The sequence below is a fragment of the Bombina bombina genome, chromosome 4 (assembly GCF_027579735.1).
Source record: "Bombina bombina isolate aBomBom1 chromosome 4, aBomBom1.pri, whole genome shotgun sequence".
NCBI classification, from domain to species: Eukaryota; Metazoa; Chordata; class Amphibia; order Anura; family Bombinatoridae; genus Bombina; species Bombina bombina.
Window position 1 is genome coordinate 851,835,797 of NC_069502.1, and position 17,188 is coordinate 851,852,984.

A 17,188-nucleotide genomic window follows, 5' to 3' on the forward strand; every position below is an offset into this window, starting at 1 on the left:
AAGCTGCCTTTTTTGAAAATTTATGTTCCTGCCGTGATACTGAAGGAAGTTGAGAAGGATGGACCTGTGAGCAAATGATTGTTGTTGTGAACTTGCGAGGAGAAGAATATTGTCTAGATAATGAATTATGAATAGCCCTTTGACACGTAGTTCCACTATAAGAGGAACCAGCACCTTTGTAAAGACCCTTGGAGCAGTAGATATTCCAAAGGGAAGAGACAAAAATTGAAAATAGCGAACATAGGAACCTTCTGTGCCGTTCTGCAATAGGAATATGGAAGTAAGCATCCTTGAGATCTATAGAAGGCAGGTAGGCTTTTGGTGGGATAAGATTGATTATAGATCTAGAACTGGTCTCCACGAACCATCTTTCTTTTTTACCAGAAAAAGGGGAGAATAAAACCCCATGTCGTGATCTTGGATTGGTATCTGTTGAATGACACTGTTGCACATGAGCTTGCAGACGAACTCCAAAATGGCGTTTAGTTTCACAAGATCCCTGGGGAGTGGAGATTTACCAAGCAAGGAAGACTTGGTTTCTTCCGGAACACCAGATGATATCCGTGCTGAAGAATCCCCAGAACCCATTGATCTTATATACTGGATGCCCAGACCTCTCAGAAATTGTGTAACCTTCCTCCCAGAGGAGAGGTCTGGGGCGGCACACCATCATTGTTTTTTAGCCTGAAAGGAAGGAAAGGACTTACCACATCCTCTACCTCTAAACTGAAAGTTAAATTTTTCATATTGATGTTGAAAGAATTCTCTTTTATTATTATTATTATTATCAGGTATTTGTAGAGCGCCAACAGGTTCCTCAGCGCTATGAACATAGGTAGTATATAAAAAACGATTACAGGGATCAAATGGGGAGAGAGGGTCCTGCTGAGAGTTGCACTGTTGTAGTCAGCTCTTATGAAGGTGAACTACAAACAGCTGGGCTCATAGGCTTACATGCTATGGGGTTTTAGGGGGTAGCAATGGAGATAGGAAGGTTAGTGTAGGTTGTAAGTGTCCCTGAATAGTAGAGTCTTCAGGGAGCACTTGAAGCTTTTAAAACTAGGGGAGATTCTTGTGGAGTGAGGCAGAGAGTTCCATAAGATGGGAGACAGTCTGGAGTAATCTTGTAGACGGGAATGTGAGGAGGTAACAAGAGAGGAGGAGAGGAGGAGATCATGAGCAGAGCGAAGGGGACGGGAGGGAGAGTATCTGGAGACAAGGTCTGAGATGTAGGGGGGAGCAATGCAATTGAGGGCTTTGTGTGTCAGAGTGAGAATGTTGTGTTTAATCCTGGAGGCAAGAGGAAGCCAGTGAAGGGATTGGCAGAGAGGTGCAGCAGATGAATAGCGACATGCAAGTAAGATGAGCCTGGCAGAGGCATTCATTATGGATTGTAAAGGAGCTAGGCAACATCTAGAGAGACCAGAGAGGATAGAGTTGCAGTAATTGAGGCGGGAAAGGATGGGTGAGTGGAAGAGGCTGGCTTTAGCCAAGGACTGAATGTGAGGAGTGAAAGAAAGATCTGAGTCAAGTATGAGACCAAGACATCGGGCATGTGAGGTTGGGGTAATGATGAACTTATCAACAGTTATAGAGACATGGGGGTGGAGATTTTGGAAGAAGGGGGAAAAATAAGGAGCTCAGTTTTGGAGAGATTTAGCTTGAGGTAGTGAGAGGACATCCAAGAGGAGATATGAGAGAGACAGTTAGTGACACGGGTTAGCAAGGAAGGAGATAGTTCTGGTGCAGAGAGGTAGATTTAGGTATCGTCGGCATACAAATGATAGTGAAACCCGTGGGACTTTATTAAGGAACCTAGTGAGGACGTGTAGATTGAGAAGAGAAGGGGACAGAGGACAGAGCCTTTTGGTACCCCAACAGAAAGAGGTAACGGGGCAGAGGATGCCCGAGAGAAGGCTTCACTAAAGGTACGGTAAGACAGATAGGAAGAGAACCAAGAGAAGAAGAAACTTTAAAATTTTGATGCATATTAGGCTGTATGTGGGCAAAAGAGTGTCCTCTTCGACCTCTGGAAACCTGTGGGAGAAAAGGACTCTTACCTCCTGTTCTCTTTGAGAATAAAGTTTCCAATTGCTTACTGAACAGCATATCTCAATAAATTCAGCTTTGAACCTTGATCAGCTTCCCAATGTTGCAGCCATAAGGCTCTCCTAACATGGTTGGTGGTTGTCATAGACTTTGCATTAAGCTCCAAAATGTTAGTAGCAGCTGAAAAACAAAAAGAAGTTACCATATTAAAATCAAATCTGCAAGAAAATATGTTATATTTTCATTATCTTAATAATAAAGCCCCCCTTTTTTGGCTTTTTTAGCTTTTATCCCCTCTGCTCTTATATATTGTCTAGTTATCTTATAGTCTTTGCCAGACTAAAGTTTCCCTTTCAGAAAAACTCTCCCCCTCCTTTTATATATACTCCTAATGTATTGATGTGTCCCTATTTTAACATGCACTGACTGTTACTAATATCAATTGTAGTTTATGTCCTAATTGTGGAGGTTGCAGGGTTAACTTTTTTCGGTACAGGTTTAATGATCAGGTGTGTTGTATAATTTTTAACCAATAGGATTTTAGGTGATAACTATGTAAAGAGGTGTGACACTTAGAACTACAGGCTATGATTACGGCTCCATGCCAAAATGCGTAAGCCTTTAGTGCCACACCTGGCTGCTACCGTGTTTTGTGTGCCTTTTCTTGGTTTTAACAAGTTTCGAATAAAGAAGAATTTTTTTATCTAAACTCCCAGGATTTCGTTTGTTCTATATCATCAACAGGGAAAATCATATTTTTTGAGAGCCTAGCAATTGCAGCATCAATCTTGGGTGCAGAAACAAATTGGTTATGCAAAGTTTTTTCCAAGGGAACATTTGTATATACTTTATCTGGAACTCCACATTGTTTATCTGGTTTTGAAAAAATATTCACGTAAATAGATTTCAGATTGTCAGAAACAAGAAAGAACTGATTTGGTGCACAATTTGAATTAAACCAATCAGATGGTACTTGAAACAGTTAATCTTCAATACGCAGGGAACTCTTAATCCCTTTAATAAACTCAGAAATATTTGAAGTGTCAAATACCATAGGTAAATCAGACTCTAAATCTTTACCATCAGAGGCACAATCTAGGTTGTGTAAATTATCCAAAGAACCCACCGGTGTCTGAGAAAAGCTTCCATCATAAATCTGGCCATTAAACACTTTACAGAGTTTCTTGTCCTGCCAGCAGGGATTATCACAAAGGGTGGGCATAGGCTGTGCTATATTACTATGAAAAAAAGTATAACCAGCCATATTAAAAAATATGTACTAATAACTTATCATGTAACAGAAATAAAAAAATATATCATACCTTGTAGTTGCCCCTGATTCCTCCTGGGCTGTAACAGGCTGAAGTTCAAGCTGACCTGGATCATTCTCATCTTCCATGATAAAATGCTGAACATACATCATACATCAGTAAAATTAAGCCCACGAAGCTTAGTAAATGATAAAAGAAATATTCATTAAAAACGAGTGCATAGCACTTACCAATAAGAAAGAGCAAGACACCAAAATGTCAGATCCCCAAAACTATGTGTGTAAGACTGGTATCTTCGTAGGGAGAAGGAACGCTGCTGTTGAAAGTTGCGCCAAGGCTTAAAGAGTTTATGCGCGCACACACACACAAAAGAAAGCCCTCAGATGCGCCCCCCATGACGTCCCTTACCAATTACGTCACAGAAACATTGCACGGTAATTCAATTATTAATAAGCAAAATGTAGGAAATGGTTCTGTAGAGCAACCCTATGTTTTGGGATGAATTCTATGTTGCTGCTTTGATTTTGTTGGTTAAATTGCCTGTCCAGTAGGTACAAATTGCTTAGAATAAATCTTAAAAGTGTCTGTTAGTGTATCTTTTCCAGAAAACATGATATTCTAATTAGCCAGAGAATTTTACTAAGCTTTTATAGCCACATCAGTTTTGTCTTCTTTCCTCTGAGTACTATCAGGCCCATTTATCAAGCTCCGTATGGAGCTTGAAGGGCCGTGTTTCTGGCGAGTCTTCAGACTCGCCAGAAACACAACTTATGAAGCAGCGATCTAAAGACCGCTGCTCCATAACCCTGTCCGCCTGCTCTGAACAGGCGGACAGGAATCGCAGGACATCAACCCGATCGAATACGATCGGGTTGATTGACAGCTCCCTGCTGGCGGCCGATTGGCCGCGAGTCAGCAGGGGGCGGCGTTGCACCAGCAGCTCTTGTGAGCTGCTGGTGCAATGTTAAATGTGGAGAGCGTATTGCTCTCCGCATTTAGCGAGGTCTTGCGGACCTGATCCGCAGTGTCGGATCAGGTCCGCAAGCCCTTTGATAAATGGGCCTGTATATGTTTTCGTACTTTGATATCCTTTCAGTAGATCTAGCGTTGCTAATGTATCTTAGAAAGAACATATTCTATACATGGTGAAGAGTATTTAAAACGTGGACTCATCCGGGATTTGAATCCGGGACCTCTCGCACCCAATGCGAGAATCATACCCCTAGACCAACGAGCCACTTTTTTGTAGGTATTTATATGCCCGGAAAAATATAATCAAAAAGGAAAATCAAAAAATGAGTCTTTACTGTGTTTAATATCCTTCACATGAAGTTAACTTCTTAAAAAATATAAAGCAGCTTTCTGTAATTATATGCAGACCAACAAATTAAATTAGTGGAAACAGACGCTGTCGTACTCTATGCTGGGCATTGTCAGCAGATAGTTTGTAGTAGCTGTTGCTCAGCTATAGGGATATGGAATAATGCACCTGATATTTTACCTTTGCACTCATATCATGTTCTATTAGTGATATGTTTCAAAGTTTTACATTTTATATCCTTTTTTAAATGAAATTTTCAAATTTTTAAATGCAATGATTTTTCGACATGGCAACATCAATGATACATTAGGTGCTGTGGCTTAGATGGTTAAAGCGCCTGTCTAGTAAACAGGAGATCCTGAGTTCGAATCTCAGCAGTGCCTTGTGTAATGCCTTTTCTTTATTAATATCACACCTTTGTGTCAACTCATCATAGTGTTGATAAAATAAAAAGAGTGTCCTCTTGAAAGAATTCAGAAAACAGATAAGAAAATGTAGCAAGCATCTTTCTTTTCAAATAATTAGCCAACATTGGCCAACACCTGGTAAAAAGCATTCCATTCCCATACAGCTCAGGACATACAACAGAGAGAAAGATCACATAAAGCTAATTGTTCTTCAGAAAGAAAAAAGTCTCTGCATCCAGGCTGTCAGTGCAAGCACGTTCAACTCATGGAAACAAAACTAACCTGGGGCAGAAGGTAATTGAAATGGGGGAGACAAAAGTCTGCCTACCCTTCAAGAAGAACTGCATCTTGAAACCATCTCCATCTTGGCCAGGCTGGAGTCAGAAGAAACATTTTATGCTTATCTTCTTTTAGAACTTGAGGCAGAACAGTAATCTGAAGAAAGCTCAACTCCTGTGCGATCCTCCAAGATATCACCAAGGCATCTAGAGCAAAGGAAGATCACAGGTTCTGGGAAAAGATCTACATCACAGTCTTTTGTTGATACCACAAAACTGTGTTTTTTTAATTCCAATGCGTTTGCAATTGATATCTCTCAAGTTGAACATTGCTAATCTGATGATCTGATGCAAACCGTCCTGTGAAGATAGTACAAGTGTTGCCAGATTGCATACTGGCATGACTTGGGGTCAACAGGGAGCACAGTTCCTCACAGAAAAATTAGCTATCAGAATGATATAAAAAATATCAACTGCCTTGAACACTTAGATAATTGCATACCACATCTTTACCAAGCAGACTATCATGAAAACCTAGGTTTCAAAGGTCTCAGGGTAGTGAAGAAAAGCAAGGCTGCAAAGGTTTTAACATGGAATCACTGCCCGCAGAGAGATCATTCTTCAAATATAGGGTCTAAAACTGTTGTGTAATGCTCTTTTACCTTTAATCCTGACATTAAAGGGACAGTCTACACCAGAATATTTATTGTTTTAAAAGATAGATAATCCCTTTATTACCCATTCCCTAGTTTTGCATAACCAACATAGTAATATAATTACACTTTTTACCTCTGGGATTACCTTGTATCTAAGCCTCTGTAAACTGCCCCCTTATTTCAGTTCTTTTGACAGACTTGCATTTTAGCCAATCAGTGCTGGCTCATAGTAACTCCACGTGCGTGAGCACGGTGTTATCGATATGAAACACATGAACTAACACCCTCTAGTGGTGAAAAACTGTCAAATTGCCCTGAGCTAAGAGGTGGCCTTCAAGGGCTTAGAAATTAGCATATGAACCTCCTAGATTTAGCTTTCAACTAAGAATACCAAAAGAACAAAGCAAAATTGGTGATCAAAGTAAATTGGAAAATTTACTTGGAAGATTGGAAGATTGTTTAAAATGACATGCCCTATCTGAATAATTAAAGTTTGTTTTGGACTAGACACATCTTTAAACAAATCAGAGCACTAAGAGTTTGATGTTTCTTCTATGATGTGTACCGAAAAAAAGAATTGCCTAAAGCAATTTCCTCACCTAAAGAAACACAGTTATACACCAGAATGGGCAGCATGTGGAATTTGTCCCATCAAATTCAATCCATGGGTTCATAAATTCTATTATTAATGAGCAAAATGTAGGAATTGGTTCTGTGGAGCAACCCTATGTTTTGGGATGAATTCTGTGTTGCTGCTTTGATTTTGTTGGTTAAATTGCCTGTCCAGTAGGTACAAGTTGCTTAGAATAAATCTTTAAAGTGTCTGTTAGTGTATCTTTTCCAGAAAACATGATATTCTTATTGGCCAGAGAATTTTACTAAGCTTTAATAGCAACATCAGTTTTGTCTTCTTTCCTCTGAGTACTATATGTTTTCGTACTTTGATATCCTTTCAGTAGATCTAGTGTTGCTAATGTATCTTAGAAAGAACATATATTATACATGGTGAAGAGGATTTGAACCCGGGACCTCTCGCACCCAAAGCGAGAATCATACCCCTAGACCAACGAGCCACATTAATGTAGGTAAACAATTGGTTTTATATGTCTGGGAAAGTATAACCAAAAAGGAAAATCAAAAATTAGTCTTTCCTGTGTTTAATATCCTTCACATGAAGTTAACTACTTAAAAATGACTAGGTTTGCAGTCTTGTAGTCCAAAGATATAAAGCAGCTTTCTGTAATTATATGCAGACCAACAAATTAAATTTGTGGAAACAGACGCTGTCGTACTCTATGCTGGGCATTGTCAGCAGATAGTTTGCCGTAGCTGTTGCTCAGCTATAGGGATATGGAATAATGCACCTGATATTTTACCTTTGCACTCATATCATGTTCTATTAGTGATATATTTCAAAGTTTTACATTTTATATCCTTTCTGAAATGAAATTTTCACATTTTTAAATGCAATGATTTTTCGACATGACAACGTTAACGATACATTAGGTGCTGTGGCTTAGATGGTTAAAGCGCCTGTCTAGTAAACAGGAGATCTCAGCAGTGCCTTGTGTAATGCCTTTTCTTTAGTAATATCACACATTTGTGTCAACTCATCATAGTGTTGATAAAATAAAAAGAGTGTCCTCTTGAAAGAATTCAGAAAATAGATAAGAAAATGTAGCAAGCATCTTTCTTTTCAAATAATTAGCCAACATTGGCCAACACCTGGTAAAAAGCATTCCATTCCCATACAGCTCAGGACATACAACAGAGAGAAAGATCACATAAAGCTAATTGTTCTTCAGAAAGAAAAAAGTCTCTGCATCCAGGCTGTCAGTGCAAGCATGTTCAACTCATGGAAACAAAACTAACCTGGGGCAGAAGGTAATTGAAATGGGGGAGACAAAAGTCAGCCTACCCTTCAAGAAGAACTGCATCTTGAAACCATCTCCATCTTGGCCAGGCTGGAGTCAGAAGAAACATTTTATGCTTATCTTCTTTTAGAACTTGAGGCAGAACAGTAATCTGAAGAAAGCTCAACTCCTGTGCGATCCTCCAAGAGATCACCAAGGCATCTAGAGCAAAGGAAGATCACAGGTTCTGGGAAAAGGTCTACATCACAGTCTTTTGTTGATACCACAAAACTGTGTTTTTGGAATTCCAATGCGTTTGCAATTGATATATCTCAAGTTGAACACTGCTAATCTGATGATCTGATGCAAACCGTCCTGTGAAGACAGTACAAGTGTTGCCAGATTGCATACTGGCATGATTTGGGGTCAACAGGGAGCACAGTTTCTCGCAGAAAAAATAGCTATCAGAATGATATAAAAAATATCAACTGCCTTGAACACTTAGATAATTGCATGCCACATCTTTACCAAGCAGACTATCATGAAAACCTAGGTTTCAAAGGTCTCAGGGTAGTGAAGAAAAGCAAGGCTGCAAAGGTTTTAACATGGAATCACTGCCCGCAGAGAGATCATTCTTCAAATATAGGGTCTAAAACTGTTGTGTAATGCTCTTTTACCCTTAATCCTGACATTAAAGGGACAGTCTACACCAGAATATTTATTGTTTTAAAAGATAGATAATCCCTTTATTACCCATTCCCTAGTTTTGCATAACCAACACAGTAATATAATTACACTTTTTACCTCTGGGATTACCTTGTATCTAAGCCTCTGTAAACTGCCCCCTTATTTCAGTTCTTTTGACAGACTTGCATTTTAGCCAATCAGTGCTGGCTCATAGTAACTCCACGTGCGTGAGCACGGTGTTATCTATATGAAACACATGAACTAACACCCTCTAGTGGTGAAAAACTGTCAAATTGCCCTGAGCTAAGAGGTGGCCTTCAAGGGCTTAGAAATTAGCATATGAACCTCCTAGATTTAGCTTTCAACTAAGAATACCAAAAGAACAAAGCAAAATTGGTGATCAAAGTAAATTGGAAAAATTACTTGGAAGATTGGAAGATTGTTTAAAATGACATGCCCTATCTGAATAATTAAAGTTTGTTTTGGACTAGACACATCTTTAAACAAATCAGAGCACTAAGAGTTTGATGTTTCTTCTATGATGTGTAGCGAAAAAAAGAATTGCCTAAAGCAATTTCCTCACCTAAAGAAACACAGTTATCACTAAAATATACACCAGAATGGGCAGCATGTGGAATTTGTCCCATCAAATTCAATCCATGGGTTCATAAATTCTATTATTAATGAGCAAAATGTAGGAATTGGTTCTGTGGAGCAAGCCTATGTTTTGGGATGAATTCTGTGTTGCTGCTTTGATTTTGTTGGTTAAATTGCCTGTCCAGTAGGTACAAGTTGCTTAGAATAAATCTTAAAAGTGTCTGTTAGTGTATCTTTTCCAGAAAACATGATATTCTAATTGGCCAGAGAATTTTACTAAGCTTTAATAGCCACATCAGTTTTGTCTTCTTTCCTCTGAGTACTATATGTTTTTGTACTTTGAACCCGGGTCCTCTCGCACCCAAAGCAAGAATCATACCCCTAGACCAACAAGCCACATTATTGTAGGTAAACAATTGGTTTTATATGTCTGGGAAAGTATAACAATAAAGGACAATAAAAAATGAGTCTTTCCTGTGTTTAATATCCTTCACATGAAGTTAACTACTTAAAAATGACTAGGTTTGCAGTCTTGTAGTCCAAAGATATAAAGCAGCTTTCTGTAATTATATGCAGACCAACGAATTAAATTTGTGGAAACAGACGCTGTCGTACTCTATGCTGGGCATTGTCAGCAGATAGTTTGCAGTAGCTGTTGCTCAGCTATAGGGATATGGAATAATGCACCTGATATTTTACCTTTGCACTCATATCATGTTCTATTAGTGATATATTTCAAAGTTTTACATTTTATATCCTTTCTGAAATGAAATTTTCACATTTTTAAATGCAATGATTTTTCGACATGACAACATCAATGATACATTAGGTGCTCTGGCTTAGATGGTTAAAGCGCCTGTCTAGTAAACAGGAGATCCTGAGTTCGAATCTCAGCAGTGTCTTGAGTAATGCCTTTTCTTTAGTAATATCACACCTTTCTGTCAACTCATCATAGTCTTGATAAAATAAAAAGAGTGTCCTCTTGAAAGGATTCAGAAAACAGATAAGAAAATGTAGCAAGCATCTTTCTTTTCAAATAATTAGCCAACATTGGCCAACACCTGGTAAAAAGCATTCCATTCCCATACAGCTCAGGACATACAACAGAGAGAAAGATCACATAAAGCTAATTGTTCTTCAGAAAGAAAAAAGTCTCTGCATCCAGGCTGTCAGTGCAAGCACGTTCAACTCATGGAAACAAAACTAACCTGGGGCAGAAGGTAATTGAAATGGGGGAGACAAAAGTCAGCCTACCCTTCAAGAAGAACTGCATCTTGAAACCATCTCCATCATGGCCAGGCTGGAGTCAGAAGAAACATTTTATGCTTATCTTCTTTTAGAACTTGAGGCAGAACAGTAATCTGAAGAAAGCTCAACTCCTGTGCGATCCTCCAAGAGATCACCAAGGCATCTAGAGCAAAGGAAGATCACAGGTTCTGGGAAAAGGTCTACATCACAGTCTTTTGTTGATACCACAAAACTGTGTTTTTGGAATTCCAATGCGTTTGCAATTGATATATCTCAAGTTGAACACTGCTAATCTGATGATCTGATGCAAACCGTCCTGTGAAGACAGTACAAGTGTTGCCAGATTGCATACTGGCATGATTTGGGGTCAACAGGGAGCACAGTTTCTCGCAGAAAAAATAGCTATCAGAATGATATAAAAAATATCAACTGCCTTGAACACTTAGATAATTGCATACCACATCTTTACCAAGCAGACTATCATGACAACCTAGGTTTCAAAGGTCTCAGGGTAGTGAAGAAAAGCAAGGCTGTAAAGGTTTTAACATGAATCCCTGCCCGCAGAGAGATCATTCTTCAAATATAGGGTCTAAAACTGTTGTGTAATGCTCTTTTACCCTTAATCCTGACATTAAAGGGACAGTCTACACCAGAATATTTATTGTTTTAAAAGATAGGTAATCCCTTTATTACCCATTCCCTAGTTTTGCATAACCAACACAGTAATATAATTACACTTTTTACCTCTGGGATTACCTTGTATCTAAGCCTCTGTAAACTGCCCCCTTATTTCAGTTCTTTTGACAGACTTGCATTTTAGCCAATCAGTGCTGGCTCATAGTAACTCCACGTGCGTGAGCACAGTGTTATCTATATGAAACACATGAACTAACACCCTCTAGTGGTGAAAAACTGTCAAATTGCCCTGAGCTAAGAGGTGGCCTTCAAGGGCTTAGAAATTAGCATATGAACCTCCTAGATTTAGCTTTCAACTAAGAATACCAAAAGAACAAAGCAAAATTGGTGATCAAAGTAAATTGGAAAATTTACTTGGAACATTGGAAGATTGTTTAAAATGACATGCCCTATCTGAATAATGAAAGTTTGTTTTGGACTAGACTGCATCTTTAAACAAATCAGAGCACTAAGAGTTTGATGTTTATTCTATGATGTGTACCGAAAAAAAGAATTGCCTAAAGCAATTTCCTCACCTAAAGAAACACAGTTATCACTAAAATTTACACCAGAATGGGCAGCATGTGGAATTTGTCCCATCATATTCAATCCATGGGTTCATAAATTCTATTATTAATGAGCAAAATGTAGGAATTGGTTCTGTGGAGCAACCCTATGTTTTGGGATGAATTCTGTGTTGCTGCTTTGATTTTGTTGGTTAAATTGCCTGTCCAGTAGGTACAAGTTGCTTAGAATAAATCTTAAAAGTGTCTGTTAGTGTATCTTTTCCAGAAAACATGATATTCTAATTGGCCAGAGAATTTTACTAAGCTTTAATAGCCACATCAGTTTTGTCTTCTTTCCTCTGAGTACTATATGTTTTCGTACTTTGATATCCTTTCAGTAGATCTAGTGTTGCTAATGTATCTTAGAAAGAACATATACTATACATGGTGAAGAGGATTTGAACCCAGGACCTCTCGCACCCAAAGCGAGAATCATACCCCTAGACCAACAAGCCACATTAATGTAGGTAAACAATTGGTTTTATATGTCTGGGAAAGTATAACCAAAAAGGAAAATCAAAAATTAGTCTTTCCTGTGTTTAATATCCTTCACATGAAGTTAACTACTTAAAAATGACTAGGTTTGCAGTCTTGTAGTCCAAAGATATAAAGCAGCTTTCTGTAATTATATGCAGACCAACGAATTAAATTTGTGGAAACAGACGCTGTCGTACTCTATGCTGGGCATTGTCAGCAGATAGTTTGCCGTAGCTGTTGCTCAGCTATAGGGATATGGAATAATGCACCTGATATTTTAACTTTGCACTCATATCATGTTCTATTAGTGATATATTTCAAAGTTTTACATTTTATATCCTTTCTGAAATGAAATTTTCACATTTTTAAATGCAATGATTTTTCGACATGGCAACATCAATGATACATTAGGTGCTGTGGCTTAGATGGTTAAAGCGCCTGTCTAGTAAACAGGAGATCTCAGCAGTGCCTTGTGTAATGCCTTTTCTTTAGTAATATCACACCTTTGTGTCAACTCATCATAGTGTTGATAAAATAAAAAGAGTGTCCTCTTGAAAGAATTCAGAAAACAGATAAGAAAATGTAGCAAGCATCTTTCTTTTCAAATAATTAGCCAACATTGGCCAACACCTGGTAAAAAGCATTCCATTCCCATACAGCTCAGGACATACAACAGAGAGAAAGATCACATAAAGCTAATTGTTCTTCAGAAAGAAAAAAGTCTCTGCATCCAGGCTGTCAGTGCAAGCACGTTCAACTCATGGAAACAAAACTAACCTGGGGCAGAAGGTAATTGAAATGGGGGAGACAAAAGTCAGCCTACCCTTAAAGAAGAACTGCATCTTGAAACCATCTCCATCTTAGCCAGGCTGGAGTCAGAAGAAACATTTTATGCTTATCTTCTTTTAGAACTTGAGGCAGAACAGTAATCTGAAGAAAGCTCAACTCCTGTGCGATCCTCCAAGAGATCACCAAGGCATCTAGAGCAAAGGAAGATCACAGGTTCTGGGAAAAGGTCTACATCACAGTCTTTTGTTGATACCACAAAACTGTGTTTTTGGAATTCCAATGCATTTGCAATTGATATATCTCAAGTTGAACACTGCTAATCTGATGATCTGATGCAAACCGTCCTGTGAAGACAGTACAAGTGTTGCCAGATTGCATACTGGCATGATTTGGGGTCAACAGGGAGCACAGTTTCTCGCAGAAAAAATAGCTATCAGAATGATATAAAAAATATCAACTGCCTTGAACACTTAGATAAGATAATCCCTTTATTACCCATTCCCTAGTTTTGCATAACCAACACAGTAATATAATTACACTTTTTACCTCTGGGATTACCTTGTATCTAAGCCTCTGTAAACTGCCCCCTTATTTCAGTTCTTTTGACAGACTTGCATTTTAGCCAATCAGTGCTGGCTCATAGTAACTCCACGTGCGTGAGCACGGTGTTATCTATATGAAACACATGAACTAACACCCTCTAGTGGTGAAAAACTGTCATATTGCCCTGAGCTAAGAGGTGGCCTTCAAGGGCTTAGAAATTAGCATATGAACCTCCTAGATTTAGCTTTCAACTAAGAATACCAAAAGAACAAAGCAAAATTGGTGATCAAAGTAAATTGGAAAATTTACTTGGAAGATTGTTTAAAATGACATGCCCTATCTGTATAATTAAAGTTTGTTTTGGACTAGACACATCTTTAAACAAATCAGAGCACTAAGAGTTTGATGTTTCTTCTATGATGTGTAGCGAAAAAAAGAATTGCCTAAAGCAATTTCCTCACCTAAAGAAACACAGTTATCACTAAAATATACACCAGAATGGGCAGCATGTGGAATTTGTCCCATCAAATTCAATCCATGGGTTCATAAATTCTATTATTAATGAGCAAAATGTAGGAATTGGTTCTGTGGAGCAAGCCTATGTTTTGGGATGAATTCTGTGTTGCTGCTTTGATTTTGTTGGTTAAATTGCCTGTCCAGTAGGTACAAGTTGCTTAGAATAAATCTTAAAAGTGTCTGTTAGTGTATCTTTTCCAGAAAACATGATATTCTAATTGGCCAGAGAATTTTACTAAGCTTTAATAGCCACATCAGTTTTGTCTTCTTTCTTCTGAGTACTATATGTTTTTGTACTTTGATATCCTTTCAGTAGATCTAGTGTTGCTAATGTATCTTAGAAAGAACATATGCTATACATGGTGAAGAATATTTGAAACATGGGCTCGTCCAGGATTTGAACCCGGGTCCTCTCGCACCCAAAGCAAGAATCATACCCCTAGACCAACGAGCCACATTATTATAGGTAAACAATGGGTTTTATATGTCTGGGAAAGTATAACAATAAAGGACAATAAAAAATGAGTCTTTCCTGTGTTTAATATCCTTCACATGAAGTTAACTATTTAAAAATGACTAGGTTTGCAGTCTTGTAGTCCAAAGATATAAAGCAGCTTTCGGTAATTATATGCAGACCAACAAATTAAATTTGTGGAAACAGACGCTGTCGTACTCTATGCTGGGCATTGTCAGCAGATAGTTTGTAGTAGCTGTTGCTCAGCTATAGGGATATGGAATAATGCACCTGATATTTTACCTTTGCACTCATATCATGTTCTATTAGTGATATGTTTCAAAGTTTTACATTTTATATCCTTTCTGAAATGAAATTTTCACATTTTTAAATGCAATGATTTTTCGACATGACAACATCAGCGATACATTAGGTGCTGTGGCTTAGATGGTTAAAGCGCCTGTCTCGTAAACAGGAGATCCTGAGTTTGAATCTCAGCAGTGCCTTGTGTAATGCCTTTTCTTTAGTAATATCACACCTTTGTGTCAACTCATCATAGTGTTGATAAAATAAAAAGAGTGTCCTCTTGAAAGAATTCAGAAAACAGATAAGAAAATGTAGCAAGCATCTTTCTTTTCAAATAATTAGCCAACATTGGCCAACACCTGGTAAAAAGCATTCCATTCCCATACAGCTCAGGACATACAAAAGAGAGAAAGATCACATAAAGCTAATTGTTCTTCAGAAAGAAAAAAGTCTCTGCATCCAGGCTGTCAGTGCAAGCATGTTCAACTCATGGAAACAAAACTAACCTGGGGCAGAAGGTAATTGAAAGGGGGGAGACAAAAGTCAGCCTACCCTTCAAGAAGAACTGCATCTTGAAACCATCTTCATCTTGGCCAGGCTGGAGTCAGAAGAAACATTTTATGCTTATCTTCTTTTAGAACTTGAGGCAGAACAGTAATCTGAAGAAAGCTCAACTCCTGTGCGATCCTCCAAGAGATCACCAAGGCATCTAGAGCAAAGGAAGATCACAGGTTCTGGGAAAAGATCTACATCACAGTCTTTTGTTGATACCACAAAACTGTGTTTTTGGAATTCCAATGCGTTTGCAATTGATATCTCTCAAGTTGAACACTGCTAATCTGATGATCTGATGCAAACCGTCCTGTGAAGACAGTACAAGTGTTGCCAGATTGCATACTGGCATGATTTGGGGTCAACAGGGAGCACAGTTCCTCACAGAAAAAATAGCTATCAGAATGATATAAAAAATATCAACTGCCTTGAACACTTAGATAATTGCATACCACATCTTTACCAAGCAGACTATCATGAAAACCTAGGTTTCAAAGGTCTCAGGGTAGTGAAGAAAAGCAAGGCTGCAAAGGTTTTAACATGGAATCCCTGCCCGCAGAGAGATCATTCTTCAAATATAGGGTCTAAAACTGTTGTGTAATGCTCTTTTACCCTTAATCCTGACATTAAAGGGACAGTCTACACCGGAATATTTATTGTTTTAAAAGATAGATAATCCCTTTATTACCCATTCCCTAGTTTTGCATAACCAGCACAGTAATATAATTACACTTTTTACCTCTGGGATTACCTTGTATCTAAGCCTCTGTAAACTGCCCCCTTATTTCAGTTCTTTTGACAGACTTGCATTTTAGCCAATCAGTGCTGGCTCATAGTAACTCCAAGTGCGTGAGCACGGTGTTATCTATATGAAACACATGAACTAACACCCTCTAGTGGTGAAAAACTGTCAAATTGCCCTGAGCTAAGAGGTGGCCTTCAAGGGCTTAGAAATTAGCATATGAACCTCCTAGATTTAGCTTTCAACTAAGAATACCAAAAGAACAAAGCAAAATTGGTGATCAAAGTAAATTGGAAAATTTACTTGGAAGATTGGAAGATTGTTTAAAATGACATGCCCTATCTGAATAATTAAAGTTTGTTTTGGACTAGACACATCTTTAAACAAATCAGAGCACTAAGAGTTTGATGTTTCTTCTATGATGTGTACCGAAAAAAAGAATTGCCTAAAGCAATTTCCTCACCTAAAGAAACACAGTTATCACTAAAATATACACCAGAATGGGCAGCATGTGGAATTTGTCCCATCATATTCAATCCATGGGTTCATAAATTCTATTATTAATGAGCAAAATGTAGGAATTGGTTCTGTGGAGCAACCCTATGTTTTGGGATGAATTCTGTGTTGCTGCTTTGATTTTGTTGGTTAAATTGCCTGTCCAGTAGGTACAAGTTGCTTAGAATAAATCTTAAAAGTGTCTGTTAGTGTATCTTTTCCAGAAAACATGATATTCTAATTGGCCAGAGAATTTTACTAAGCTTTAATAGCCACATCAGTTTTGTCTTCTTTCCTCTGAGTACTATATGTTTTCGTACTTTGATATCCTTTCAGTAGATCTAGTGTTGCTAATGTATCTTAGAAACAACATATTCTATACATGGTGAAGAGTATTTGAAACATGGGCTCGTCCGGGATTTGAACCCGGGTCCTCTCGCACCCAAAGCGAGAATCATACCCCTAGACCAACGAGCCACATTATTATAGGTAAACAATGGGTTTTATATGTCTGGGAAAGTATAACAATAAAGGACAATAAAAAATGAGTCTTTCCTGTGTTTAATATCCTTCACATGAAGTTAACTACTTAAAAATGACTAGGTTTGCAGTCTTGTAGTCCAAAGATATAAAGCAGCTTTCGGTAATTATATGCAGACCAACAAATTAAATTTGTGGAAACAGACGCTGTCGTGCTCTATGCTGG

At 38.2% G+C, this 17,188-nt stretch overlaps 1 non-coding gene across 1 annotated transcript; it reads right to left on the reverse strand.

Annotated features, from left to right (window-relative positions):
• Positions 1–16,887: 16,887 nt before the first annotated feature.
• On the reverse strand, positions 16,888–16,959 carry TRNAP-UGG (transfer RNA proline (anticodon UGG)). The gene has a single exon. It is a non-coding gene; the product is annotated as a tRNA-Pro (tRNA).
• Positions 16,960–17,188: the final 229 nt, after the last annotated feature.